General features: G+C 41.5%; 1 protein-coding gene across 9 annotated transcripts in view; it reads right to left on the reverse strand.

The window, feature by feature from the left end:
- The window catches only part of LRRC8B (leucine rich repeat containing 8 VRAC subunit B), a 77,587-nt gene that overhangs the window by 24,698 nt on the left and 25,090 nt on the right, over nt 1-27,799 (reverse strand). For 2 of the 9 annotated variants that reach the window (XM_010803345.4, XM_059885095.1), the window contains 2 exons: nt 1,681-1,735; nt 894-952 (listed from right to left, as the gene is read on the reverse strand). The gene's annotated coding sequence lies outside the window, so the exon portion shown is untranslated. Of the gene's footprint in view, nt 1-893; nt 953-1,680; nt 1,736-11,829; nt 11,934-26,579; nt 26,627-27,799 lie in introns of all 9 variants that reach the window. The other 7 variants (XM_002686261.7, XM_059885097.1, XM_059885093.1 and 4 more) reach the window with 6 other exon arrangements.

Here is a 27,799-nt window from a genome sequence, read left to right on the forward strand (position 1 = left end):
CCATAAATCAAAATGAGTTCCCCCCCCCCCCACTCTAGGACACACAAACCAGAATTATGTTTTGGTCTTAACCCTTTCTCTAAAGTTAACATTTACATGCATTCAATCATGGAGTTTAGGACTTTACAAAGGTATACCAAGGAAACACGAGGCCTTGTTTCTGCTCTCATGGGATTTAAAATCCTATTGTGGAGAGATGACATGCATAGTTGAAAGTTAGCAACACCATCTTATACTGTCATTTCAGTGCCAAAATGAGTAGGATGGTGGCCAAAAATAAGCAGTGCATTTGGTTCTACACAAACAAAATACCCAAAGAGAATGGGTGAAACATTACAGAGAATAGTAAAGCAGTGCTTGTCAAAGAGAGGTCAGGATTTTAGTCTGTTATGCAACAAATATTTAGAACATCTACTACGCGCCAGACAGAGTTCTAAGTGTTAGGGAAATACAGAAATGTGCAAGATGGACAAGATCCTGGCTCCCAGGGACCTTACTGTGTAGTAAGGAGAGACAGATTAGATACATGTACATGATAAAATCAGAAAAGCTACGAAGAAGACATAGCTACTTTAGACCAGGGAGTCAGGGCAGGCCTCTCTCTTTAGAGGGACTACCACTAAAATGTAGATGAGAATGGAGCCAACCATGTGATGATATTGGGGGAGATCATCTAAGTAGAAGGCGCAAGAAGCTTAGGATGTGTGCAGATCAGAAGGGAGGACACTTGGCCTCAGTGTCAGAAGCCTGGGGAAAGTTAAGAGTAACAGAGACCTGCAGGCAAGATAAACAGTTCAGATAACAAGTAGTATAGGAGTGGTAGAAAAGCCACTGAAGAGTCACAAGAAGAGAAGTGGCTGATCTGTTATTAGCTTTTCAGAATTCATACTGACCTCGATAATTCAACAGCAAAATGTGGATATACTCAAGAAGTCCAAGTGTCTACCTTCATCTGAAAAAGAAGGATGATCAGAAAACAGTAGGAGACAGGTCCACTGTCCTCAAGCACTGCTTTACTGGGACTATGTTCAGAGCTGGGTGACACAGCTTTAAGACATATGCCATATTCAGAACACTGGAGAGCCACGCAATTTAACACATAAAAATTAATCATTCATTATGTCCAAGTCAAAAGCTCTGCCACAGAGCTAATTCAAGATTAAACTTCCACAATTACAAAAGATAAATGATGCTTGCAGGAAGCAACAGGAGATGGGACTTGTTTACTTCTGACTTGCCTACTCGAGGAAGGCAAGGCCATCTTTTTATTATGGAAACATACCAAACAAACCAATTCTATGCATTAGAAATGCTACCTTAAACAAAAATCAGGAAAATAGAGACAGGGAGTCATGGAGTCTAAGCTTCTCATAAACATTCATTATATTCTTTAGATCTTTAACGTTAAAAAATTACAAATATCTAACACATACATACACACATATCCTTTCCTACATACAAAATAAACAAAGGATAGGAAGATGATATTTTACCAAAATGCATACAGATTTAATTTTCTGTTTAATTGGTTTTAAAACATCAAAAGGATTTTACTCAAAACATCTGTAAGAATAGTAATCTTTTTTACATACTAAGTATTCAGTACTTATTTGCCCCAAGCTACCAATGTAAAAGTAATTATCTTTACCATGTGTTCACAATTCAGAATATTAATCTTACCCTATGAATGCTGGTCAACTGGAAATGCTGCAATTAGTTTCTATTTGAAAAATTCCTAAAGAGAAATCATAAACATACTGTTACATTTTATCCATCACAAATTGCAAGACAATTTTATCCATTTTTGTGGTTCTAAAGTTTCAAACATCTATAACAACTTTCTGAAACATACAAAAGATAACAGTTTAATAAAGCAACTGCTGTTAAAGAGGTCACTTTTAACCTCTCACAAAAGTTGTCAACTAAAACCCAGGGAGGTAAATAAATCATTGGCTGGCACTAGTGGTAAAGAACCTGCCTCCAGTGCAGGAAACTGAGAGACATAGGTTCAGTCCCTGGCTTGGGAAGATCCTTTGGAGAAGGGCATGGCAACCCACTCCAGTATTTTGCCTGGAGAATCCCATGTTCAGAGGGGTCTGGTGGTCTATAGGGTTGCAAAGAGTCAGACACAATTGAAATGACAGCATGCATGCATGTCATAAGTTAAGCATTTAATCCCATCACCATGGCAATTTACAAGGCATAAAATATGAACTTTAAATTTTTAATGAAGAATGAGATAAGCATTATATCTAAGGCACCACTACAAGAAAATTGTTTTCTCTTAACTAAAAGAAAAATTCATTGAAAATATCTATGCTTCTTACAGAAAATAAGGAAACCTGGGGAGAAAACAACTTAATGTTTAGGATCATTTTCTCCTTCCAGTTTTATTTTTGTTTTGGTTCTTGCTGCCTGCTAGTTGTATATAATTATACTATTATAAAATTCAATGATAAGATATTGAGATCTTTTTGACTCATCATTTCTCATAGGCTTTTTTGATGTTGTAGTTTCTCTAAGCATCATTTTTAAATCATAACAGTTCACACATGGATATGTCACAGTTTACAAAATCATTTCCCTACTGAATCATAGATTTTTCTCTTTTTATTACTAATAATGCATATTATTACTAATACGTAACTCTGTTCATGTGATTTCCTTTGCAGAGACCTCTGGAAATAGTAAGAGTACTGAGCTAAAGAGCATAAACATTTTAAGGCTTCTGCTGCTGCTGCTAAGTCGCTTCAGTCGTGTCCGACTCTGTGCGACCCCATAGATGGCAGCCCACCAGGTTCCCCCGTCCCTGGGATTCTCCAGGCAAGAATACTGGATCGGGTTGCCATTTCCTTCTCCAATGCATGAAAGTGAAAAGTGAAAGTGAAGTCGCTCAGTTGTGTGCGACTCTTAGTGACCCCATGGACTGAAGCCTACCAGGCTCCTCTGTCCGTGGGATTTTCCAGGCAAGAGTACTGGAGTGGGGTGCCATTGCCTTCTCCATAAGGCTTCTGATATATCAAATTATTTCCCAAGGAGATTACACTAATTTTCTTTCCTGTAAACAGTATGAGTAATACCCTCATGAGGTGGGAATCATCTTTAAAAATAAAAGTCTTTGCTAATTCCATGTATGAAAAGAATCTCACTGTTGCTTTACTGTACATTTCTTTGAATTGGCTTGAATGCTTCCCAACATGTTTCAACAATGAGTTTCATTACCCTTTTACATTTCACATTTACCTAAACTGGAGTATTTTGCTGAGAGGATACAAATGTAGAACTTAATGCAAACTCTCTCACAATGACAGCTTGTCATCTCAGAGTGAAGCCACTGTTGTCAAGTGGAAAAAAAAAAAAAACCCCAACAAAATGTAGCTCAGTGTCTTTATCCAGCCTAAAATCAAATCACTCAAATTCATTTTAGAAACAACAGCAAAAGTTAACACCTCGCTTCCTCCCCAACACCAAACAACAGTACAAGCTGGAATAATTAAATGTGAAAGTACTAAATCACAATGCTTCTAAGATTAGAAATAAATATTCCATATTAGGCAAGATCAAAATAGGACTTGGACTGTCACAGTCATTGTGACAAACACAGCTGCTGAAGCAGCATCAGTGAGTTCCCCAGCTTGCTGTGCTGGAGTGTTACAAAACTGGCCTTATCTGCCTCTGAAAAACATTTACTGTCCCCAGAGGCAAGACACAAGATGTTTATTTTCCCTGGAAAAAATCAATCCCAAGATAACCTTAAAAATGTATTCTGGAAGATTTGGAGATGACAAACACTGAGAACTCCCTTTCTCAAATAAGAGGTTTTTTCAGAAGGCTCCCAGGCAGGGACACAAAACAGAACACTCCCAAGGGACTGTGGATTAAGGAACAATAGGGGACAACCAGCTTTCTGGTAGAAACACAAAAGGTCCCAAGGCTTTTACTTTGAAAACTGAGACGTCCAGGGGCTCTTATTTCCTTCTAGTCAGTGGAGATAGCAGAGTCTGAGGAAACAAACTTCTCTGTAGTAATGCAAAGGCCTACTGTAAAATTTTTATCTGAGAAAGGCCTTCCATTTGGGAGAATTTGTCTCTCAGTGATAGATTCCTTTTAAGATGTAGCAAGGAGTCAAGAATCTTTCTTTACTATCTAAGCCACCAGGTCAGTATGGCAAGACTCACTGCAATGTCACACTTACTCAACCTGCCTTGTGCAATTCCATAAGTTTAAGGCTTTAGGTTGCATAAAATGAAAGTATCCTATTTTCATCCATTTGAAAGATTCAAACTCTGAACACCAGATTTACTTAAAATTAAGAAAGGGTATTTCACTTCACCAATGGTCCCGCCCTAGGATCACTGTCATGAATCATTGCCTTGAGCCACACTGACCTCCACAGGCTACATTCACTGTTCTTCCCTCTGCTTTCCCAGAAGACTAATAGATCATGGCATCTGGTCCCATCACTTCATGGCAAATAGATGGGGAAACAATGGAAACTGAAAAACTATTTTCTTGGGCTCCAAAATCACTGCAGATGGTGACTGCAGCCATGAAATTAAGATGTTTGTTCCTTGGAAGAAAAGCTATGACAAACCTAGACAGCATATTAAGAAGAAAGACATTACTTTGCCAACAAAGATCTGTATAGTTAAAGTTATGGTTTCTAGTAGTCATGTATGGATATGAGAGTTGGACCATAAAGAAGGCTGAGCACTAAAGAATTGATGCTTGTGAACTGTGGTGTTGGAGAAGACTCTCGAAAGTCCCTTGGACTGCAGGGAGATCAAACCAGTTAATCTTAAAGGAAATCAATCCTGAATATTCATTGGAAGGACTGATGCTGAAGTTGAAACTCCAATACTTTGGCCACCTGATGGGAAGAGCTGACTCTGTAGAAAAGACCCTGATCCTGGGAAGATTGAAGGCAGGAGGAGAAGGGGACAACAGAGGATGAGATGGTTGAATGACATCACTTACTCAATGGACATAAGTTTGAGCAAGCTCTGGGAGATGATGAAGGACAGGGAAGCCTGGTGTGCTGCAGTCCATGGGGTTGCAAAGAGCTGGACATGACTGACCAACTGAACAATAGTTCTCTCCTACTATTTTATGACATGTAATAAGTTACTATTTCAAGTTCCTTGAAGACTGGGGCAGAATCTTATTTACCTATATTCTCAGGATCTAGCCCAGTGTCTCTTTCTAAGGCTAGACTTAGGGCCTGGATATTATAGCAGCTTCCCTGTACCAATTCATCAATGGGGTGTTCAAACATCTTTGGAAAGTTAGTGAAATTAAACTTAAATATTATGCCTTTTCTCAGGGATGGTACAGAATATGGCTTGAAGAAAAGGCAAGGAGTCTGCTACTTTTCTTCTGGTCAGTTGAGATCCTGAGAACTGGCAAAAAGGGGAACTAGAGGCGCTCTTTGGCTACCCTGTTATCTCTCATACAGCTCCTGGCTTCTCTTAACAATGTTGTGAACAAATATTTAAAGAATAGCAGGGAGGCGGTCCTAAGAAGGTGGAGGAATAGGACGGGGAGACCACTTTCTCCCCGACAAATTCATCAAAAGAACATTCGAACGCTGAGTAAATTCCACAAAACAACTTCTGAATGCTGGCAGAGGATATCAGGCACTTAGAAAAGCAGCCCATTGTCTTTGAAAAGAGGTAGGAAAAAATATAAAAGACAAAAAGACAGACAAAAGAGGTAGGGATGGAAATCCGTCCCGGGAAGGGAGTCTTAAAAATGAGAGAAGTTTCCAAACACCAGGGAACACTATCACTGGCAAGTCTGTGGTGAGCCTTGGAACCTCAGAAGGCAACATAATCAGGAGGAAAAATAAATAAATAATTAAAACCCACAGATTATGCGCCCAATGGTAACTCCCAGCGGAGAAGCAGCACAGACTCCCGCATCCGCCACTAGCAAACAGAGGCTGGGCAGGGAGGCCCGGGCTGCACTGCTTAGATTAAGGACCAGGCCTGAATGCCCCAAGGGCAATCTGAGGGAACTAACTTGAGATAGCAAACCAGACTGTGGGATAGCTATCCAGGGAAAAGCCCTAACCTAAGACACCGCCAGACCCGCCAGACCCGCTCACAGAACAAAGGACTGAACAGAGCTAGCTGGCTGCGGGCCGGCCCACCCCTGCCGGAGACAGGCAGGCGAGGGCAGCCAGAGCTGGAAGGGGGCAATTGTGGCCTCAGAGAGGCATCAACTACCAAACTGCAAGCAGATTTTGTTGCTAACCAAGACTTCTTGGTATTCTGGACGGTCGACATCTGCCTGAGAAGGTGTGCTGGTTGTACACCCAGAAAACCAAACAGCAAGGATGCGGGAGGTGATAAGTCACAGCGACCACGCTCACCAAGCACCTGGTCACCTGAGCTGCTCGCACCTGGGAAGGGCACAAAACGCAGGCCCAACCGAGTCTGCGCCTCTGAGGACTACCCAAGTACCTGAACCTGAGCGGCTTAGACCTGGGAAGTGCATACAACCCAGGGCCGGCCTCAGACAGTTCCTGGTAGAGCAACCTAGAGCCTAAGCAGTGTAGACAGGGAAAGCACACACGCCATGAGTGGGGGCAAACCCAGTGTGGCCGAGACACTGCGAGCAAATGCCAGTGTTATTTGTTTGCAATGTTCTTCCCTCCCCATGGTACCACTGAACCACTGAGCCTAAAAAAGTGTCCACCACCGCCCCCTTGTGTCAGGGCGGAAATTAGACACTGAAGAGACCAGCAAATAGAAGAAGCTAAAACAGAGGGAACAGTCTTGGAAGTGACAGGTACAATAGATTAAAACCCTGTAGTTAGCACCGAAAAATGGCAACCCACTCCAGTATTCTTGCCTGGGAAATTCCATGGATGGAGGAGCCTAGTAGGCTACAGTCCATGGGGTCGCAAAGAGTTGGACACGACTGAGCGATTTTACTCACTCACATAGGAAGGGGCCTATAGATCTTGAGAAGTATAAGCTGGATCAAGGAACTATCTGAAAATGAACTGACTCCACACTGTCCACAGCAACACCAGAGAAAGTCCTAGATATATTTTTACTATTATCATTCTTTAAATTAAAAGGAATTTTTTAAAGTCCTCTATTACTCCTTTAATTTTCATTTTTATAACCTACTATTACTTTGCAAAAAAAAGACCCTATTTTTTCAAGCAAACTTCATATATATAATTTTTGTGACTTTGTTTTTTTCTTTAACACTGTATTTTTGGGAATCCAACCTCTACTCTAGATTTTTAATCTTTGCTTTTTGGTATTTGTACCAAAAATTTTGTACCTTTAAGAACCCAATCTTCAGTACCCATTTTTACTTGGGAGCAAGATTACTGGCTTGACTGCTCACTCCCCCTTTGGACTCTCTTTTTTCTCCACTGGGTCGCTTCTATCTCCTCCCTCCCCCTTCTCTTCTCTACCCAACTCTGTGAATCTCTTTGTGTATTCTGGACTGTGGAGAACACTTAGGGACCTGATTACTGGCTGGATCTGTCTCTCTCCTTTTGATTCCCCCCCTTTATCATCCCGGCCACCTCTGTATCCTTCCTCCCTCTTCTCTTCTCTGTATAACTCCATGAACATCTCTGAGGCATCCAGACTGTGAAGAGCACATATGGAAGTGATTACTGGCTAGCTTGCTCTCGCCTCTTTTGATTTCCCCTCTTCTCTTCCTGGTCACCTCTATCTCCCTCCTCCCTCTTCTCCATGTAACTCTGTGAACCTCTCTGGGTGTCCTTCACTGTGGAGAAGCTTTTTATCTTTAACCTAGATGAGATGTTTTATCATCGGCGCTGTATAGATAGAGAAGTCTTGAGGCTATATATAGAAAACTATGAAACACTGAAGAAAGAAATCAAAGAGGACAGTAATAGATGGAGAAATACACCGTGTTCATGGATTGGAGGAATCAATATAGTGAAAATGAGTATACTACCCAAAGCAATCTATAAATTCAATGCAATCCCTATCAAGCTACCAACGGTATTTTTCACAGAGCTAGAACAAATAATTTCACAATTTGTATGGAAATATAAAAAACCTTGAATAGCCAAAGCAATCTTGAGAAAGAAGAATGGAACTGGAGCAATCAACATGCCTGATTTCAGGCTCTACTACAAAGCCATAGTCATCAAGACAGTATGGTACTGGCACAAAGACAGAAATATAGATCAATGGAACAAAACAGAAAGCTCAGAGATAAATCCATGCACCTATGGACACCTTTTCTTTGACAAAGGAGGCAAGAATAAACCATGGAGAAAAGACAATCTTTTTAACAACTGGTGCTGGAAAAACTGGTCAACCACTTGTAAAAGAATGAAACTAGAACACTTTCTAACACCATATACAAAAATAAACTCAAAATGGATTAAAGATCTAAATGTAAGACCAGAAACTATAAAACTCCTAGAGGAGAACATAGGCAAAACACTCTCCGACAGAAATCACAACAGGATCCTCTATGACCCACCTCCCAGAATATTGGAAATAAAAGTAAAAATAAACAAATGGGACCTAATTAAAATTAAAAGCTTTTGCACAACAAAGGAAAATATAAGCAAGGTGAAAAGACAGCTTTCAGAATGGGAGAAAATAATAGCAAATGAAGCAACTGACAAAGAATTAATCTCAAAAATATACAAACAGCTACTGCAGCTCAATTCCAGAAAAATAAACGACCCAATAAAAAAATGGGCCAAAGAACTGAACAGACATTCCTCCAAAGAAGACATACAGATGGCTAACAAACACATGAAAAGATGCTCAACATCACTCATTATCAGAGAAACGCACATCAAAACCACAATGAGGTACCACCTCACGCCAGTCAGAATGGCTGCTATCTTAAAGTCCACAAGCAATAAATGCTGGAAAGGGTGTGGAGAAAAGCGAACCCTCTTACACCGTTGGTGGGAATACAAACTAGTACAGCCATTATGGAGAACAGCGTGGAGATTCCTTAAGAAACTGGAAATAGAACTGCCATAGAACCCAGCAATCCCACTGCTGGGCATACATACCGAGGAAACCAGAGTTGAAAAAGCCACATGTACCCCAATGTTCATCGCAGCACTGTTTATAATAGCCAGGACATAGAAGCAACCTAGATGTCCGTCAGCAGACGAATGTATAAGAAAGCTGTGGTACATACTCACAATGGAATATTACTCAGCCATTAAAAAGAATACATTTGAATCAGTTCTAATGAGGTGGATGAAACTGGAGCCTATTATACAGAATAAATAAGTCAGAAAGAAAAACACCAATATAGTATAATAACACATATATATGAAATTTAGAAAGATGGTAACGATAACCCTGCATGCGAGACAGCAAATGAGATACAGTTATATAGAACAGTCTTTTGGACTCTTTAGGAGAGGGTGAGGGTGGGATGATTTGGGAGAATGGCATTGAAACATGTACATTATCATATGCGAAACGAATCGCCAGTCCAGGTTTGATGCATGATACAGGATGCTTGGGGCTGGTGCACTGGGATGACCCAGAGGGATGGGATGGGGAGGGAGGTGGGACGGGGGTTCAGGATGGGGAATACATGTACACCTGTGGCGGATTCATGTCAATGTATGATAAAACCAATACAATAATGTAAAGTAATTAGCCGCCGATTAAAATAAATATATATTTAAAAAAAATAAAGAATAGCAGGCTGAAGTGGCATCAAATCATTAGCCTGCCCAGAGTGACAAGTTAATAGCCCACCTAGGGTGCTCCCATGTCTCAGTCCTGCCTTTGCCCTCATCATAAATACTAAGTAATTATCGAGTGAACCAATAATACCAGATCAGGTTTCCCCACCCAGTTAAGCACCAAGGGTATGGAGGAGCAGGCCTGGCTCTATGAAAGATATGTGCACACAGCTCGAGTACAGACAGTGGGCCTGGAAGGGTGATAAGCAAAGCAGTGGAGACAGGGCCTCGGGCATTTTCATCAGCTCTTGACAGGTGCAGAGATTCAGAAGCAGAGGCTAAGCCTTTACCCTTCAGAAAGAAAGGAGAAAAATTCATATTTGCCAACTTACTCACCAAACATGACATCTCACAAATCTGAATAGAGAAGTGCTGTCAAATTCAGCCTGACTGGCTGCATTATAATGACAGTGAGTCAATTTGAATCAGTGATGGATCGCTGGATAAATGCCGCAGCATTCTTAAATGACCTTAATATCTTATCAAATTATGACTTCACAATTCTTCTTTTTTTTACAAATTAACAGTATAAGCCAACGAGAAAACGTGTGGGCCAGAGGAAGTATCAAGTTACCACCTAACAAGGATAATGTGTACCAAGTCATTCTGTGTCCACTTGATGCCCAGTTCACCTTCCCCCAAGACCACAGACTCTGGGAAGGTAAGGACATTGCCCAGGGCCTGCCACATATTAGGTGCTCTCTAATTATTGTAGTTCCAGAATCCTGCATGCTATGATCAAGCTGACAATATTCATGTCCTGGGATGGTTTCAGTCTCATAAAACCAGTAACTTCTGACCATGATCACTGTAAAAATGCTATATCTGCACTACCATACTGTCAACCCAATGACAAAAATAAATTGCCATGCACTGCAAATCAGACTCATGTTAAGATCAAGCTAATTTCTGACCACAAAATACAAAAGTGTAATGTTCACCAAGTACTGAATGACCACTAAACATTAAACACAGAAGATGTTTAAAGTGAACACTGCTACTCACTCACCCCCCAAAACAAGTAGTGGTTCCATTCCTGGTGCTTCTTCAGCATTGAGGGAGTGCTCAGTGTTGTACTGCTTCTGTTAAACTGCATCACCAAGAGCTGGTCAGATGCCTTCCTGCCTCTCACTATGAGCTCTTAGAAGAGTTCACATGCAAGACAGGGGCTAACACACAAGATTCTCAGTAATTGTCTGCCGAATGGAGAAAGGTGGTGGGAGGTGGAAAGGAGAAGGCTCCCATATAATGTGCTTTTAGTGAGGTAGGTATTATGGTCTCCACTCTAATGGTGGGAAAGGTGAGAATGAGAAGAACGAAGAAGCTTGCTCAGGCTCAAGCTCACAAAGCAAAGCCAGAATTCACACCAGCTCTGACTAAGAGCCATCTGCTATACCGCCTCCCCAGTGAGCTATGTTAAAAGGAGTTTTATATAGAATGTGATAATGCTTAAAGAAAAAAAAACAAAAAAAACCTACAATCTATCTTAGAGAAACTGAAAGACACAATCTAAAAATCATATCTGTAAAGTTTTCCTGTTCATTACTCAGTATTCCATCCAGTGAAACAGAATCACCAACTGCTCCCTCCATCCTGCTTGCCTCTATTAAGTAATTAAGATCAGCATGACAGCCAGCCAGAGCAGGCACGTACATCCTGCTGCCACAGCCTCTTATAGAGAAACATGCACTCATCCCTGTAATGACAAGAGGAGTAACCCAAGTTTCATCTGTATTTAAATGATGTTTTACATGGCTTTTCTTCCTGGTCTTCCTATTAAAATGAGGTAGCTCAGTAGTAAATAATCTGCCTGCCAATGCAGGAGACATAAGAGACGTGGGTTCAATCCCTGGGTGGGGAAGATCTCCTGGAAAAGGCAATGGCAACCCACTCTAGTATTCTTGCCTGGAAAATCCCAAGGATAGAGGAGTCCAGAGGGCTACAGGCCGTGGGGTCACAAAGAGTTGGACACGACTTAGCAACTAAAACAACAAAATAAATTTATGCCATAACATCTAAATATGACCTTTCTGAATGACTTAATAAAGAAGTACTTCATGTCTTAATCTGTTAGTTGCTTTGTTAGGCCTAGTGCTTACCTGACACCCTTACGAGGAAGGGAGTGTAGCAGAATGGTTAAGATCAAGTTCTGTGTCATTTGCCACCTGCTTGATCTAAATAAACTAAGTATCAGTTTTCTCATCTGCAAAATAATGATGACAATAAGAATTAAATGTTTTAAGAATTAAATGAGGTAACTATAAAAATCAAATGCTTAGCATAGCAGGAGGTTCGAAGTAAATGCTCAAAAATGGTAATTTACTAACTAATAGGTATATCTAAAATGAATTCTTTAAAGGTTGCCTTTAAAGCATTACCATCGGGTAAAGAGAAACCAGACTGGATGTTAGGGATTTTGGTTCTCCACCCAAGTTAGTGATTTCCATGCCAGATTTTGCAATGTATCACATGACTTCAGTTACTACAAAGTGTTGTGAAATATAAATATAAATGTAACTTACCTGAATTATTTAATATATGACACATAGGGAAGACCAGGTATTGTGAAGCCAAAACAACACAGGGTGATGCAACATTTTAAAAAAGTTAACCTGTCCAAGTAACCTCCACTTTTATGCCTATCTTTCCAATGAAGGTTCATGCTGCAGACAAGTCAGATACAGCTAATGTCACCCAAGGCCATGTTTTAAAGTCTATAAACACAGATGCACACCAATGTGAATATATTTTATGCCACAAAACTATACACTTTAAAATGGTTAAAACTGTACATTTTATGTTATACATATTTTACCACAAAAAAATCTCTCATGTAAAGAAAGTGAAGTCGCTCAGTCGTGTCTGACTCTTTGCGATCCCATGGACTGGACCCCGTGGGACTGTAGCCTACCAGGCTCCTCCCTCCATGGGATTCTCCAGGCAAGAATACTGGAGTGGGTTGCTATTTCCTTCTCCAGGGAATCTTCCTGACCCAGGGAATGAACCTGGGTCTCCTGCATTGCAGGCTGACGCTTTAATCTCTGAGCCACCAGGGAAGCCCCTCTCATGTGAAACAGGAAAACTATTCTGCTTCATTTTTTTTTTTCTTCTTGGCCATGCCTCACAGCTTGCTGGATCTTAGTTCCCAGAACAGGGATTGAACCTACACCTCTGGCTATGGAAGCATGGGGTCCTAACTACTAGACCACCAGGGAATTCCCCTACTGCTTTAAAATGAGCATAAATGGATTACACAAATCAAATACATAGCAGGCCCCCATGTACTAGAAAACATAACACATAAAAATATACTGTGTCAACTTTGCTTTGTCCATAATTCACAAATTATTATAACACTATTTAATTATGAATTTTTTGGTTACTTCTAATTGGAAGGATTTGAGTGGGGGAGATATGATCTCACTAATTTGTCCAGAAAAGGCATGGGTTTCTTTTATACTAGGTAAACAGCCATATAAGAAGCTAAGACATTCAAAAATCTTCTAGTGACTAGTTAGGTAAACACACACATATGAGATCTTTTTTTTTTTCTCCTAAAAGAAATGAAGAACCCACATGTTTATAAAATCATTAATAACTTACAATGAATTTGGAAAGTATTTGATCCTCCTGTTAATCTTCTTTTATTAATAGGTCAGTTCAGCAAAAAGCATCTAGGATAGCCTTATAGGGTGTGAGGCAGGGTGGAGGGAGAGGCTGGTGCTAAGGTGGAGAGACTGCATGTGTGTGTGTTTGTGTGTGGAAGTGGTGAGAGAAGATTCACCATAATCCTTTGCCTAGTGATACCAGACATACTTATTGGGCTCTTAAGAGTGGTCAATCAATCAATCCTTGAGGCTTTCATAGTAACCCACAATTTTGTAGGACTGCCTTGTTACTTCCTTGGTCTCTGCATTATGTGTGGCAGAAATGTCCATTCCAGGCCTGAGAGAATAAAGGTAATGGTCAATATCAAATGAGAGCCAATTTAAAATAAGAAATAGCTGCTCTGCCTCTCTACAGGGCTATATTGAAGAAGGATGAGGGGAATGTAGTAATGAGATTGGGTGTTTAAATGAAGGAACGTCACCATCACCATGGCATAAGGGAAGAATCAAGACTCTGAGGCATCATGCCCTAACAGAAAGACTCCCTGACTAGGTATGGGAAAACCCAATTTCTACTCTTTACTTTATATCTAACTGATCATATGTTAGACAAGTCATCTCACCTCATCTGACCTGACTGCCCTCACTTGTCATGTTACAGAGAGCCAAACGACAGACCCTCCACTCCCAGCATTCCATCATCCTGTGAGCTGACTAACCGAAGCTGGAGCTAAGTGAGACCTAATCTGAAAAGACCACTTTGGAGTGATGAGAGTCGAGCAGCGCTTTAAGAGAAGAAAGCGATATGGCCAGGAAAAGCATTAACCTGAAGGTAAATGCTGTGTTTTCTTAGAAAGAGAGTACACTGAATGGTATGCAATTAGAAACTAATAAATTGGTCTTGCCAAAATGAGAGGAAAAGTGGGTCATCGCAAGAAAGGAAGGTCATCAGGTCAAGCATATGATGAAAGCATTGATTTTAATTGAGCTAGAAAGGTAAGTGGGAAGCATGGAAGGGTCCTAACACCACCATCCCTTAGGCAGCAGAGTTTGCCAGGATTCAGTCCCTGGCCAGTAGCTTCTCTGTGCATGTATATGCTCTCCTGGGGGGGACATCCTCTATTAAGAATCATCCACATCTCCCCGCAGATGAATCCCAAACACTACACGACAAGTCCAGCTCCCTAATCCTAAGCCACAGAATCACCTCCCCATTATCTTCCTGGCTACACACTGAGATGTGTGGAAAATCCAAACTTAGCATGTCCCAAACTGAACCTGTCACTTCTTCTCAACACCCACATCAAACCTGCTCTTCCTGAGTGCCTGGATATTGGAAGCAACATTAACACTGATAGCTGAAGGTTGATGGCAACATCAAGAACGCTCATACCTAACCCCAAAGTTTCTTTTCCTCTATTCTCTGAAATCAATTGGTTCTTTTCTTAAACTATTCCCTTCTGCATCCCTGCTACCACTGCCTTGGATGAAGCCTGCCTTATCTTTGGGGAAGACAGCTGGAAAGGCCTCCTTTCTTGACTTCCTTAGTTCCAATTCCATACTGTAGCTAGAGACCTCTTTTTAAAACGTATCATCTCCTGATTTGGTTATTTGTTATTATAATGTCTCAGGGTGGTGGGACGGAAGCTGGCAATGGAACAACATGGAAAGGAGAGCTATCCAGTCCCTTTTGTGGCTTTATTAGCTCTTGCTATTTCCTTCCCCAAAGGCTGGGCAGACTGGACCTTATTCTGTGATCACCAGTCACTTGAAAACAGGTGTTGCTCTGTGAATGTTCTGGAGCTGCTTTAGGTGACTGCAAACTGCCCACGTTTTATTTATTCATATCTTTTGTTCCACTAACCCTCCACTCCACCCACAAGTGAGAGTAGGAGGTTGGGGCTGGTTTTCTCTGCTCACAGTGGAAAATGTACACTGGAACAATTCCTAGGCCTGCCTCCACCGCCATCTGCAGGGGGGCTAAAGCAAACCACTCACTTAGTCCAGGCCACCATGTCCTAGGCTTTGAAATAGGGCCAATCTAAGTTGGCTTAAAGCTCAACATTCAGAAAACGAAGATCATGGCATCCGGTCCCACCACTTCATGGGAAATAGATGGGGAAACAGTGTAAACAGTGTCAGACTTTATTTTTCTGGGCTCCAAAATCACTACAGATGGTGACTGCAGCCATGAAATTAAAAGACGCTTGCTCCTTGGAAGGAAAGTTATGACCAACCTAGACAGCATATTCAAAAGCAGAGACATTACTTTGCCAACAAAGGTTCGTCTAGTCAAGGCTATGGTTTTTCCTGTGGTCATGTATGGATGTGAGAGTTGGACTGTGAAGAAGGCTGAGCGCCGAAGAATTGATGCTTTTGAACTGTGATGTTGGAGAAGACTCTTGAGAGTCCCTTGGACTGCAAGGAGATCCAACCAGTCCATTCTGAAGGAGATCAGCCCTGGGATTTCTTTGGAAGGAATGATGCTAAAGCTGAAACTCCAGTCCTTTGGCCACCTCATGCGAAGAGTTGACTCATTGGAAAAGACTCTGATGCTGGGAGGGATTGGGGGCAGGAGGAGAAGGGGACGCCAGAGGATGAGATGGCTGGATGGCATCACTGACTCGATGGATGTGAGTCTGAGTGAACTCCGGAGTTGGTGATGGACAGGGAGGCCTGGCGTGCTGCGATTCATGGGGTTGCAAAGAGTCGGAGATGACTGAGCGACTGATCTGATCTGATCTGATACTGCCCCTATGACTTGATAGTGATAAAGAAATACTGCAGAGGAGCACGTTGCAATCATTAAAGGTGTACATAAATGTAAAGGGGAACCCGTTAGAGAAAGCCAATTTTTTTGCTGGTAAAGTAATTTTAGAGGAGGATGCTTCTGGCCTTGGAGCACTATCCTAAATTGAAACAAAACAGCTCATGAAGTGAGCCTTATTTATACCACCTTGGTTCCAAGGAAACAAAACAGCAAGTGTTACAAAGTCACTGACGCCCCCTCACATCGAAGTCCCATTACAAACTCAAAAAGAATTTTTTAAAAAGGCACAGGGGTCTGGGTAGAAATATGTAACCAAAACACAAAACTGCAATAGTCCCTTCACTGTGAGAAAACAATAACCCAAGTACATGGGTCTTCTCCAAATTCACCTTGCAATAATGGACTGAAAACAGGCCATTCATACTGTCAACTAGGGATCAAAGAGCGAGAGAGGAAGGAAGGAAATAAAGAAGGAAGAAAGAAAGAAAAAGAAAAAAATAACACCCACAATCTCTGGTTCACAATGCCAAAGAAGTGCAGCCATGCCTGTCTGCCCAACCCAAAGGCCTTTTAAAACATTCTATCAGCCAAGACTGCTTATCTCTTCTGGCTCCTGTTTTCCCTGGCAAGTGTGGGAAGTAAAGGATTGAGCAAGAGCATAAAGAGAGAAGTAGGTCAGTTTTGAAAAGCAAGCTGTTATATCATCTACTTTTCAGAGGTTAAAAAGTCCACCTTCACCTTGGTGTTAAATCAGTGCTTCCTATTTGCAACCCTGGTTAATGGCTGCTGGTGGTCAAAAACACTGGTTTCCATTTGCTCTTCTGCTAGAGTAGAGAAATGTCTGGTTTCCATTCAGGGTAAACATAGTGAGTTGTCTTTTTCTGACATTACCTTTTCTGACACCAACCGGGTAGCCTTCCATGCAATCCTCTTTCAACACTTAGGTTAGTGCAAGATTCCACAGGTTTATGTGTAGAGTCCCACAAGACCGCCCCTACTTTAGATGCCAGTCTCAAGTCCCAGGGACTCGGATGATCCACACTTCTGTCCAACGTGACTACAAATTCAGAGGTTCCCGCAACCCCCTCCTCAAGCTTGATAATTCACTAGAACGATTCATAGAATGCAGGGAAACACTTTATGCTTACAAGTTTATTGTAAAGGATACAACTCTGCAACAACCAAATGGAAGAGATGCACAGGGTGAGTATTTGGTGGTGTGTGTGGGGAGGGCGGCAGAGGGTGTGAAGCTTTATGCACTAAGTATGACACCCTCCCAGAGCCTCCACATGTTCACTAATCTGGAAGCTCCCAGATTCTGTAGTCTAGGCATGTTTCTGGAAGTTTCACTGCATAGGCATGATTGATTAAATCACTGGCCACTGGCAATTAGAAATCTCTTGACACCCCCTCCTCCCTCCTCAGAGGTCAGTGGCTAGACTGAAAGTTCCAACCCGCTAATCACTTGGTTGGTTTCTATGGCAATCAGCCTCCATCTAGAAGCCACCCCAGAGTCACTCTATTTGCATAAACTAGGGTAGGGTTGAAAGGGGCTCATCCTGTGTAACAAAAGATGCTTCTATCAGGAAATTCCAAGGATTTTAGGAGCTCTGTGCTATAAACTGAAGGCAAAGACCAAATATACATGTATTTCTTATTATACCACTCATGACATTACATTGCATGAGAACAGTCTTACAGAAGGGCTAATTCTTATTCAAAATAGTTGCAGTCTGAAACAGTGCCAAGTGGTCCACTTAGAAAGTCCGGTTCACCTTCAAGGCCCAAACAGAGCAGGCAATCACTTAAGCCATGGATGTCCTGAGTTAGTGACTTAGAGAAGTTACTTCTTAAGGGACACCTCTGACCAGGACCTTCACATCCGGCCTTTTCAGTTTTCTATTCCTTGCTTTCACAGCATTTATTACACACCTTTATGTAACCATTCAATTGAGGTTTATTTCTCTTCAACTAAAATGATAAGTTCTAGGAGGTCTGGTCTACATGTCTCTTGCTCATCATTGTATGCCTAGGGCTTAGCAGGCAGAACTGCTATTAAATATTAAATGAACATTAAAATAATTAAAATTAGAACCTCCCTTCCCCCTTGCTTGAAGCAAAACCCAGAACCATTTCCTACAAACACTGCATCATCTAATCTTCAAGTCACCAGAATCCTTTAGGAAATTAAGTCTCTATTCTAGCCCTGTCAGCAGAGAAAAGAGGTTTAGTTTAGGCATGGCCGTAAGACTAATGTGAGGCAGCTCTGGCGTTACTGAGGTGATAAGAGGAAGGTCAGACTTCTAAAAGAACCCATAAAGAACTGTAATGACAGGAATCAGGTAGGTCGTCCCCATTCCAAAGAAGGGGAGTGGTAGGGTTTCCACACACTGGGTTGGCTTTGGGCTTCAGAACTCAGAGGACTCTGTGGCTTCATGTGGTATTAGCAAAGGAGAGAAACCATACTCTCTCTGAAAGTTTAGAGTTGTGATGGCTTCCAGGAAATAAAAGCCACTCTCTCTGAAAGTTTAATACATGACTTCTAAATCAGGGTGGGGCTTTGCCTGGCTCAGTGACAAATTCAGCAGCACAACAGGTATCATCTTTGGTCAGTGACCTGGGTTTCTCTTCTGTGCACAGCACATGAATCTACGATTATTTCTCAGCAACAAACTTGAAGGTAGAAAGATTGTACCAAGAAAGCTAATGGTGTCTTTTTTTCCTATCTCTATTTTTTTCCCCTTAATCCATACACAATAAATAACATTTTTCTATTTCTACCCGACAACATCGCGTGTTTCTATTGTGGAAAGTCTTTACTCATTGAAGGAAGACAACAACAAAGTCACTGTCAGTTGAACAGAGACAGAAATGAAGAGGGTCCTATGTGCCACCAACTTGGTCCCAGCCAGAGATGGGGTTTAGAGAGTGTAGGAGGACTTTCTTTCAGCCACATCTTTCATTCATTAGGTATCCTTAACAATCATGACCTAGCCTCTACTGGGTGCAATGCATCATCCCAGGTGCTGAAGGGGACAGAAAAGTGTCAGACTCAAGACATGAACTTCAAAAGGAGCTTATTTGGTAAATAAAGCATGAATACAAGATCAAACACATGGATTACAGAGTTGTGTTTTAAGGTAATATATGCTAAGGAAATAACAGTCATTGCACAAGATTTATGAGTTGGACCAAGAAAAATGCACAGGATTTATATAAATGGGAGGTAATGGGATGAGGGATAGAAGGCAAGATTAATAAGGGGCACATAATATTTTATGTGAAGGGATGGGGAACAAATAAAAAGGCAAACAGATATTTCAGAAATTAGTGAAGAGACTGGAGTGGAATTTAGTTAGTGCAGATGGAGTGGAATTTCTGAGACAACAATAATGGAGATGAGTGTAAAGTGGATTAGGGTTAAATATTAAAGTCTAGATTGTCAGGCTAAGAATTTTTCAAGATGAATCTCAGCCCTTGGTATGTAACAGACACCTGAGAAATAACTGCTTTGGGATACAAATATCACTTTTAGAATTAATAGTCAAGTATTTTTATGAGAGCAGAAAGGAATTTAGATTAGAACACACAAGCAATAGGAAACCACTGATGGCATGTGAGCAGAGGACTGATGGAAAAAAAATTTAAGGGCATATTAGTATATATTAGGGAAATTAATTTGAAAGCATAAGGAAGCATTCATTGGAAAGGATTTGAGGATGAGAGCAGTGAGCCTAATTCTGTATTAGGGTATACACATCACATCACCTTGTAAAATAAAGATATTGGGACTTTGAAATACCAAGTAGAAGATCAGTTATGCTGAAAAATATTAAGCTTTCAGATTAGCCAGTAAAACGATGCAACTGGACAAAACAATTAGATTTTGAGGGGACAGAGTTTTCCCAAAAGTCATAAATGATGTTTTCAAAAGAGAAAAGTATTTGATTAGTTTCTGTTGTTGTTATTAGTGTTTTGTTGCATCAAGCGGCACGTAGGGATCTTGGGCCCTGGACCAGGGATTGAATCCACACCCCCTGCAGTAGAAGCATGGAGTCTTAACCATAGGACTGCCAGGAAAATTCCTGATTAGTTTCTCTACACTAGGTGGTACTTGAATACTTTGGTAGAAATTAGATGCTTTGAGATAAAAATAATACTTTTAGAATTAGTAGCCAAATATTTCATGCAATGTTATATCAGAGAAGAACAGGCATTTAAAATACACACACACACACATACACAATGGTGCCACAGATCTACAAGTGCCCATGTTAGACATGCCCGAGGCAAGCCGTCCACCCAAGAGCACACTGGGCTTTTCTTCTGTTGAGATCGTTAGGCTTTACGTCACTCACCATGCAACCAAATCTCTGTTTGAAATCAAGTTACAATTACTCTAATTATGGGCCAACATTTCATTTGTTTCACAACCGGGGCCTAATCAAACAGTTCTGTAGACTTTACCACAAGGTAACTTAATTGGAACTCCAGTACTTTGGCCACCTCATGCAAAGAGTTGACTCATTGGAAAAGACTCTGATGCTGGGAGGGATTGGGGGCAGGAGGAGAAGGGGACGACAGAGGATGAGATGGCTGGATGGCATCATGGACTCGATGGACGTGAGTCTGAGTGAACTCTGGGAGTTGGTGATGGACAGGGAGGCCTGGCGTGCTGCGATTCATGGGGTTGCAAAGAGTCGGACACGACTGAGCGACTGAACTGAACTGAACTGAACTTAAATTCAGTGCCAAAAGAGATTTTTTACAGTTTTCTTTACGTAACTGATTTACCAGTTTAGGGATCAGAAATCTTATTTCTATAAAAATTACTACAGGAACTAAATCTAAATTAAATCAAAACACATCCATTAAAAACTATATTCTTCTTTCATAAACACTTTGTTTAAATATCCCCCAGCAACAGGCCTGTGTGGACAAACCAGGAAGTGAGAACAAATATGATCACGTTGTGAAAGCAGAGTAAGATGAAAGAATACATTTGGAATCTGCTGAAGCACTCTTCAGATTTCATGTAAAAATTCATTCCTATGGAAACATCAATTTATATAAAGTTGTCATAGGAGGAATTGCAAAAGCAGACGTCTTCATTTTGTTGTTTGGCAATTCCCCTCAACCTCCTATGCAAATGCCTTTTCCTGCAGCTGGGCTGGCTCATCTGAAATGAGGGCACTCATCCACCTGTCTGGTGAATGGAGGACAGGGTTAAGCTATCATTTTCATGATACAAAGTCAGTCCTGAAAAAACAAAACAAAACAAAACAATCGCAGCCTTTAATGACTTACTTTGGAGAAATGTGCCTTTAGCTTATAAGGTAACAAGCAAATCCCATTCGTCCTAATGGTTTTGCTGAGATTCCTGTCACTCCTTGTGATTTACTTTAAATTATAAACTCCTTAAAAATAGGAACCATATTTTACTGTTTGACCAGTTTGTTTTTTCACTGAGTATGAAGACTCAGTGACCCAGACATAACAAGAGTTATACATATCTAATGATTATTTTTATTGTTCAAGAAAAGTGTTATCAAACAAGACTTGTCACAGATCACATTCCCCTACCAAGTAGAATCATAAGCACCTGCACTCAGCACCTTTTCCTTCATTCCTAGAGGTCTGCCTTGTGGAAGAGGCAGCTGGAAGATACCTGTGCAAAAACAGAAGGAATTCCCACTACTGACAGTTACTTTTATTCTTATTTTTAATTTTAAGCAGGATTTGACTACGTTTACTATAAAAATTTGCAAAAAAGCAAAATGGCTGTGTGAGGAAGAGAAGCGAAAAGCAAAAGAGAAAGGGAAAGATATAAGCATCTGAATGCAGAGTTCCAAAGTACAGCAAGGAGAGATAAAGCCTTCCTCAGAGATCAATGCAAAGAAATAGAAGAAAACAACAGAATGGAAAAGACTAGAGATCTCTTCAAGAAAATTAGAGATACCAAGGGAACATTTCATGCAAAGTGGGCTCGATAAAGGACAGAAATGGTATGGACCTAACAGAAGCAGAAGATATTAAGAAGAAGTGGCAAGAATACATAGGAGAACTATACAAAAAAGATCTTTACGACCAAGATAATCATGATGGTGTGATCACTCACCTAGAGCCAGACATCCTGGAATGTGAAGTCAAGTGGGCCTTAGAAAGCATCACTACCAACAAAGCTAGTGGAGGTGATGGAATTCCAGTTGAGCTATTTCAAATCCTGAAAGATGATGCTGTGAAAGTGCTGCACTCAATATGCCAGCAAATTGGGAAAACTCAGCAGTGGCCACAGGACTGGAAAAGGGCAGTTTTCATTCCAATCCCAAAGAAAGGCAATGCCAAAGAATCCTCAAACTACCTCACAAGTGCACTCATGTCACACGCTAGTAAAGTAATGCTCAAAATTCTCCAAGCCAGGCTTCAGCAATACGTGAACTGTGAACTTCCAGATGTTCATGCTGGTTTTAGAAAAGGCAGAGGAACCAGAGATCAAATTGCCAACATCTGCTGGATCATCGAAAAAGCAAGAGTTCCAGAAAAACATCTGTCTGCTTTACTGACTGTGCCAAAGCCTTTGACTGTGTGGATCACAATAAACTGTGGAAAATTCTGAAAGAGATGGGAATACCAGACCACTTGACCTGCCACTTGAGAAATCTATATGCAGGTCAGGAAGCAACAATTAGAACTGGACATGGAACAACAGACTGGTTCCAAATAGGAAAAGGAGTACATCAAGGCTGTATATTGTTACCCTGCTTATTTAACTTATATGCAGAGTACATCTTGAGAAATGCTGGGCTGGAAGAAGCACAAGGTGGAATTAAGATTTCTGGGAGAAATATCAATAACCTCAGATAGGCAGATGACACCACCCTTATGGCAGAAAGTGAAGAGGAACTAAAAAGCCTCTTGATGAAAGTGAAAGAGGAAAGTGAAAAAGTTGGCTTAAATGTTGGCTCAACATTCAGAAAACTATCATGGCATCTGGTCCCATCACTTCATGGGAAATAGATGGGGCAACAGTGGAAACAGTGTCAGACTTTATTTTTTTGGGCTCCAAAATCACTGCAGATGGTGACTGCAGCCTTGAAATTAAAAGACGCTTACTCCTTGGAAGGAAAGTTATGACCAACCTAGAAAGCATATTCAAAAGCAGACATTACTTTGCCAACAAAGGTCCGTCTAGTCAAGGCTATGGTTTTTCCACTAGTCATGAATGGTGTGAGAGTTGGACTGTGAAGGAAGCTGAGAGCCGAAGAATTGATGCTTTTGAACTGTGGTGTTGGAGAAGACTCTTGAGAGTCCCTTGGACTGCAAGGAGATCCAACCAGTCCATCCTAAAGGAGACCAGTCCTGGGTGTTCATTGGAACTACTGATACTAAGGCTGAAACTCTAATACTTTGGCCAGCTCATGCGAAGAGTTGACTCATTGGAAAAGACTCTGATGCTGGGAGGGATTGGGGTCAGGAGGAGAAGGGGACGACAGAGGATGAGATGGCTGGATGGCATCACTGACTCGATGGACATGAGTCTGAGTGAACTCCGGGAGTTGGTGATGGACAGGGAGGCCTGGCGTGCTGTGATTCATGGGGTCGCAAAGAGCTGGACACGACTGAGCGACTGAACTGAACTATAAAAATAATGCAATACTTCTATAGACATTTCTTAGTCAGGTAAACAAGCTAGGCTTCAACAAGGAATCAGGTACTACTGTCAGACAATGCACAAACAAAATGCAAAGGCGAACAGGCCAGTGCTCCTCTGTAGACAAAGCAGACACTGCTGCTACACATGAGAATGAAATTTAAAGGAAAAAAAAAAACTGTGAATGTCAGTGACATCCACGGGCACTATACATGCCTGTATAAACCGTGTGCATATAATAGTATGCATAATTAATTATGTGGATAGTGAATTCAATAAACATTTGAGAGCTATTCTATGCAAGAATGGTATTATTCCTAAGAAAATGAGGCAATTCTATTGTCATGTCTAAAGATACTGTCTAATGAGCCCACCTGTAAACTGATAAAAGTCAGTCAGTACTGAGGCAGGCCAGTGGCCTTGACAGTCTCCTTCTCTCTGGTCATTTTGTTGTCTGCCAGTTACTCTCTCTCCTTGTACTTTCCACTCTAGTGCCTTTTAGTTTACATTTGTATTCACTGGATTCTCTTGACAGGGGAGAATTTATTGAACATTTGCTATGTTGTAGGCTAAACGGGACAAGAAGGAATGACAGTCACTAAATGAGAATTCATTTTACTTTTGTATTTCACCTCATATCTACCCTTCAAACACTCAAAAGTTAGGGCGATGGGAAATATACACAAAATGAATAGGGAACAGAAATATATATAATCAAGGACTGAACAGGATAGTTGAAACAACAGTGAGATACACCTGCATAATGCTTTAAAGTTTATGGAGTAATTTTTCCCGTAAGTCATTTAAATCACTCACTTGACTTTACTAAGGATACCAGCTCAGAGAGAAAAAATAGCTGCCTAAGTCAGATGTATGGTGAACAAGAGCTTGATCCCATTGCTGACACCAAATATGGTGTTGTTCTCACAATTAATGCTGCCTCTCACAAAGGCCAACAGGAAGACTTCAGGGAATGGAGAAAGCAGCACAGGTGATGTATATCTGAGAGTCTGGGAATATGATGGAGCTGGATCAAGAATTCCAGCTGGGGAAGGGCAAGAGCAGGGAGGTCCTGAGTGAGGAAAAGTAATGAGTCAGCAGGTCCCACTGCGGACTGATGGTAGTCTTCTAGCCAAACGGAAATGTAAGGTGTAAAAATACACCTTCACAAAGATGTATAAAGACACTTTTAAGACTTAAGATTCCAGAATGAAGAATATAGTTTGTCTTGACTCACAAAAGAGAAACACTATATATTCTAAAATAGAATGCAAGGAATGCTTTAGGAAAATGAACCTAGCGGGGCCTGGGAGATCCCCTGGGGCAGGAGAGGGGAGGGGAGGGGAGACAGAATGAAGGCAAGGGAAGCGGGTAGGATCCTACTGCAGTAATTCAATAACTGAGGAGTGGGGGCCCAAACAGGGCAGTGTCGGTGAAAGTAACAGGAGTGAATTTAAGCAGCAGTAACAGTCCATTCTGAAGGAGATCAGCCCTGGGATTTCTTTGAAAGGAATGATGCTAAAGTTGAAACTCCAGTACTTTGGCCACCTCTTGCGAAGAGTTGACTCATTGGAAAAGACTCCGATGCTGGGAGAGATTGGGGGCAGGAGGAGAAGGGGAAGACAGAGGATGAGATGGCTGGATGGCATCACTGACTCAATGGACGTGAGTCTGAGTGAACTCCGGGAGTTGGTGATGGACAGGGAAGCCTGGCGTGCTGCGATTCATGGGGTCGCAAAGAGTCGGACACGACTGAGCGACTGATCTGATCTGATCTGAACAGAAAAAAACTTGACCAGTGTTGGCTGATGGGAGATATGAGGAAAGGAAATAGGAATGAAGTTGGGTGAAAGGCTTTATCATGAAGTGTGAGTTAATATTCAATTATTCATTGGAAGGCCAATGAGCAATCTGGTGAATTTTGCTTTCACTTTGATTAAGGATAATTTGCTAACATAATAGAGTTTTTATTTCTTTATTAGGGGTTTGGCTAGGCTAAGTTTTGACTGAGTATTGCTCTTGGGAATGAACCCTGTGGGAAAGTTGAAGAAGGTGGGGTGAAAAGGCCACTTAGGTTCAGATCATAAAGAGACTTGGGTACCATGCTATGGAACCATGAAGGTTTTTATACAAGGAAGTGAAATGATCTGGTCAGTGTTAAATTTCAAATTTAGAAATGTAGTATTTGAGGCTTTGGTAGCATGGGGGATTCATTAGAAGGGGGAAATGTATGAGACCAGATCAATAGTCCAAGGGATAAAAACAAAAGAGAAGGTTTGAAGTAAGATGTGACTGAGTGTGAGAAAAAGGGGAATAAAAGCAAATACTTTAAAGTACCATTACTCTTTCAAGCAGGTACTTTGCTAAATAGTTTATGGGCATGGATCCTAGGGCGGCTGCTGCTGCTGCTGCTAAGTTGCTTCAGTCATGTCCAACTCTGTGCGACCCCATAGACGGCAGCCCACCAGGCTCCCCCATCCCTGGGATTCTGGAGTGGGTTGCCATTTCCTTCTCCAATGCATGAAAGTGAAAAGTGAAAGTTAAGTCGCTCAGTCGTGTCTGACTCTTAGCGACCCCATGGACTGCAGCCTACCAGGCTCCTCCATCCATGAGATTTTCCAGGCAAGAGTAATGGAGTGGGGTGCCATTGCCTTCTCCGATCCTAGGGCTACTCAGTACTAATCAGGACTAGTGGCAAACCTGATGTTAAGGAGAGCCAAGGACTCAAGGACAAGTGCCCACCCTTGTTTTGGACCCAGGGTCAATGGTGAATATTGGTCAGTGGAGAACAGTTTTTTAAAAATACTGAGTCTGCAGTACCTTTTAGGTGGTGAGGTTTAGTAGGCAGTAGGAAATAAACTGGAGCCCTGTGGAGAAGAGAACATATGAATGAGTTGTTAGACTGTTTTTGCCACTGACTCTGGCCAATGTTGGATTCAAAGGCTTGCGCTTGGTAATTTGGAAAAAAATAAGTTATTTAAGACAAAGGCTCACACTTGGTAATTTGGTAAAAATAAGTTATTTAAAATAAAAAACTAAATGTAGACTGAGTCTATCGCCTATAAAAAGTAGTTCACTTAATACTTTCCTTTGTGAATATTTCTATTTAAAGATGAGGCAATTTAATTTTTTATGAAGGCAATCAAGTTGACTAAAATATAAAGTTTGTATATTATAAAAAACACACACACATACACGTCTCTTAAGGTGGCTTTTACTTGTCTGCCCAAATGGAGGTAAACGGGATTGAAAGACTTTAAATATGAACTTCCAGTCTCCCATTGCAGGTGCTCACTGCCTTCTTGATCATGAATGGACAACTCTCTAACAAAATGTGTAAGGGCAGATTTTTCATTGTATGCTGCTGCTGTTAAGTCACTTCAGTCGTGTCCGACTCTGTGCGACCCCATAGACGGCAGCCCACTAGGCTCCCCTGTCCCTGGGATTCTCCAGGCAAGAGTACTGGATGAGATCAGATCAGATCAGTCGCTCAGTTGTGTCCGACTCTTTGCAACCCCATGAATCGCAGCACGCCAGGCCTCCCTGTCCATCACCAACTCCCGGAGTTCACTCAGACTCACATCCATTGAGTCAGTGATGCCATCCAGCCATCTCATCCTCTGTCGTCCCCTTCTCCTCTTGCCCCCAATCCCTCCCAGCATCAGAGTCTTTTCCAATGAGTCAACTCTTCACATGAGCTGGCCAAAGTACTGGAGTTTCAGCTTTAGCATCATTCCTTCCAAAGAAATCCCAAGGCTGATCTCCTTCAGAATGGACTGGTTGGATCTCCTTGCAGTCCAAGGGACTCGAGTCTTCTCCAACACCACAGTTCAAAGGCATCAATTCTTCGGCGCTCAGCCTTCTTCACAGTCCAACTCTCACATCCAAACATGACCACAGGATAAACCATAACCTTGACTAGACGGACCTTTGTTGGCAAAGTAATGTCTCTGCTTTTGAATATGCTATCTAGGTTGGTCATAACTTTCCTTCCAAGGAGTAGTGTCTTAATTTCATGGCTGCAGTCACCACCTGCAGTG

This window comes from Bos taurus, chromosome 3 (assembly GCF_002263795.3).
Source record: "Bos taurus isolate L1 Dominette 01449 registration number 42190680 breed Hereford chromosome 3, ARS-UCD2.0, whole genome shotgun sequence".
In the NCBI taxonomy this organism is placed as follows: Eukaryota; Metazoa; Chordata; class Mammalia; order Artiodactyla; family Bovidae; genus Bos; species Bos taurus.